We start from the raw sequence: 3,870 nt of genomic DNA, 5'->3' as shown, positions 1-3,870 counted from the left end.
TTGTTCCATGTGCTGCATTGAAGAAGAAAGGAGACTTGGGAGTTTCTGCTAGTTGCATGGAGATGCCCGTTGTTTATACAGGAGTCAGTTGAATAAAATACCAGAAAACGCATCACGTTGGGATGCACCAAAATCCTTGTGTTTGCTGATCCGCGAGGGATTTCAGAGCTGCTACGTGTAGGATTTGATCCAGTCAAATTCTTGCGCAAGTCTTTTTGTTCTTTGGTCTTCTTGCGTCTTTGCTTGATCCGAAGAGTCGTACTACTACTTTTACATACGCTGCTGGTGCGACGATCGTTCGTCGACGTTCTTGCTAATTCATTGAGTACCGTGAAAGATTGGACCTACGAATGACTCACCGTCTAGTCGGGTCTCATCACACTCCCGAACAATTGCCTGCTCCAATTTGTGAGACCAGCGGACACCCACTGCAACTTCTCCTGCAGTTCATGTACGTTATTGCATGTGCCGTGCTCCGCCCACTCTTTATGAACAAACCCTTGCAATCCCTCGTGTTTCTCCCACATCGCTTCATAGCGGAAAGTGTGCCTTTGTGGTTCTCTCTGGCCCTGCCCTAGGTCCAGTAAAAGAGGGCTATGATCTGATGTCGCCGCTGTAAGATGTTCAAGAGAAGCCGCAGCGAAACGGGCCATCCAGGGTGCATTTGCCAGCGCCTGATCCAGTCTGCATTTGGTATAAGTCCCTCCAACTGCTCTCTTTTCAAAAGTCCACTGTATCCCCTTGTGGCCAATATCAAGTAACATGCAAACATCCACTGTGTCTCTGAAGGCTTGTATTTGAGCATTACTTCTCATCCCAATTCCATTGTGTTCATTTGAACGTAAAACCTCGTTGAAATCCCCTATGCACATCCATGGAAGGGAGCTAGATGTGCTAATATTTTTCAGAATGTCCCACGTCCGGTATCTAAGGTGAGTTTGAGCCTCGCCATAGACACATGTCAATCTCCATGCATCATGATTTTCTTCCTGTACAGAAACATCCAGGTGGTAATGAGAGTAACCCAAAATGTCAATCTTTATTTCATTGTTCCAAAATAGTCCAATTCCACCGCTCCTACCCTCACTATCAACCGCATATGCATTATCATATCCCAATGTAGCAGCTAAACTTTCTACCCTGGATCCTTCTATATGAGTTTCAACGATACATAACAGGGTAGGGGCAAGCTTCCTCGTGAAGTCGCGAAGTTCTTGAACTGTCGCGACATTGCCCACACCGCGGCAGTTCCAGCAGAAAGTACCCATTGGGCCCGGCGGCGCTCCTCGAAGGAGCCCACCAAATTCTTCACCGGGATGCTTGAACTATCTCTTTCTTCTCCTTCTGTCTTTGAGCGCTTCAGATCTCTGGTCGGGAGAGGGCTGACCACCGTACCCACCGGGACAATGGCTAGATTTGTGGCACTTGGCTCCCCTTGCTGCTTCCCTGGCACCATAGCATTCTTCCCTGAATCCTCCCTATCCATCCGCTTTCTGCTAGGATCATCAACAGCCATATCTTCCATGCTTGGTTGCAAACCTCCCTCGTGATCATCATACTTCCTGAAATCTTCACTATCGCTTCTTGGTGTCCCTCTGTTGCCTCTACCTCGGCCTCCACGCCTTCCACCACGGCGACCCCGTTCTCCTCCAGGGCCTACAGCTCGCCTCATGATCCACGAGGCACGAAGATCCCTAAAAATCAGTGCTTGAGGGGGGTGGATTCCGTTGCCATGTTCCTTGAACGTATGGCCTAGATGACCACAAACTGCACACCAATCCAGCAAGCGCTCTACTTGACCTTGTATATCTGCCTCTTTGACTCCCTCACAAGCGACACAGCATTCTTCAGGGGCCTATGCACGTTAATCTTCACCCAAACACGATAAAAATTGCCAGTAAAGTCATGTGACGACGTTTCTGCGAAAAGAACCTCTCCTACCTTGGCCGCCAGTGTCGGCACCAGATGTGCATACAGACTAGGGACATCATGTATTTGGATCCATATATCCAGGGTATCAAGCTTTACTTGAGTTAGTTGGGTCACACCATCGTACGGGGTGATGATCACTGCATGTCCACGAAAATTCCATGGACCCTCTTCCATGACTCTTTCCCAATCGCCGAGGCAATGGAATTGCAGTGTATAGAGATTATCCTCCAATGGCTTGAAGTTCACCACCTGAGCCAGATCCCAGGCTGCTCGCATGTTTCTGAAGAACCAACTTTGGCTATAGGGTTTATCAATATGAACCCTAGCTACCGCCATCCATCTAGCTGCATCTTGGGGAATAGCACCCTCATCTACCACCACATCATCCATGTCATCTTCACAGAGGCCCAGCTCCGCCATCATCCTTTGTACCTCCGACGCAGATGAAGAGGCATCAGCTGTCGCCGATCCTGAACACATCTTCGCCGCCATGAGTCAAAACCCTAGCCCGATCGCTGCAGAACACCGGACTGTCGACACTATGGTGCTGCCCTACTCCGAGTCGCCGTACCAAGAGAGGGCAGGGATCAGGAGACCCCGCCTCATCTCACTGGTCGATCGACGGGAGGGAACGAGGTAGATCTCAACAATGGCGACAGAGTCGTCACCGAGAGCAAAAAACCCTAACTCGAGGGAACAATGAAAGAGAGCTAAAGCAGACCCCTCGCTCCCCCACGTACTAATTTCGGCCAACCCATGTGCAGGGGCCCCGCACCCCTGTTTTTATTCTTTTTGTCTTTTTGTTTCTTTTCTCCTTATATGTTTGTTCTTTTATAAAAAAATATTCAGGATTTAAAAAAATCAAAAGCTTTCATCGATAAAAAATGTTCCAAATTTTAAAACACGAATTTCATGAAATGTTTACAAATTTAAAGATTCTTCCTGATTTCAGCAAATTCTGAATTTAAATCCAAACGCGGCCAACAAATACAGGACTGAAAAAGAAAGGAAGCCAGAGACAAGATTTCAATTTTTTTCTCGTATCTGGATTTTTTTTTCACATTTTCGTTTTTTATAGTTTTTGCAATATACGTTCAACAAATTATTTGTTGCACCTTTCTTTAATTCATGGCCAATAATATTTAATACACGATGAAAAATTCTCTAATGTATAGATAAATTATTTTTAAAACACACTGAACATTTTTGTAATACACACTAAACTTTCTAAAATTATACCTGAACATTATTTTAATACAGACCAAATATTTTCTAATATAAAATGAGCTGGTTTTTTATATAAACTAACCTTTATCAAACACATATTGAACATTCTCAAAGAAAAATTAAAAACTACAAAATTGTTCAATAATTAAAAAACTGTTTGAAATTTTTCATATAGCATCAGAATTTCAAAAAAAGGATTTCTAAAAATCATTCGTGTTTCCATAAAAGTTTCATATTTGAAAAAAATTAGGTTTGCTACAGTGTTCTGCTACATTCCAAATGGCTCGGCCCAGGAAAATCGCGCATGTGTGAAGGTGAGGCTGTTTGACGCACGCGAACGTCATACAATGAGATCCCTAATTAAGGGGTACACCTTGCAAAGGTCACTCCCATCTTCCCAGTCGCTGACAAGTGACGCATTGCATGTGCGTTAATTGTCGCAACCTATGAGTTTTCTCTTTTATGTGTTTAAAATGTTTTATCTCTTGAACCGTACGTCCAAATTCCTAACCGTTTGAGGGAACGCGAGACTGGGCCAGCCCAGCTCGAGGGAAGCCACATCCTTGTTTTTCCCTATATTATTTCCGTTTTTTGTTTTTGTGTTTTGCTTTCTTTATTTTACTTTTTTTTATGAACATACTCTACATGAAATATTTAAAAAATGTTAATCTAGCATTCATAAATTGTTAACTGTGTATAGAAAAACATTTC

The sequence above is a fragment of the Triticum aestivum genome, chromosome 2B, assembly GCF_018294505.1.
Source record: "Triticum aestivum cultivar Chinese Spring chromosome 2B, IWGSC CS RefSeq v2.1, whole genome shotgun sequence".
Taxonomy (NCBI): Eukaryota; Viridiplantae; Streptophyta; class Magnoliopsida; order Poales; family Poaceae; genus Triticum; species Triticum aestivum.
This window is presented reverse-complemented; position numbering follows the sequence as displayed.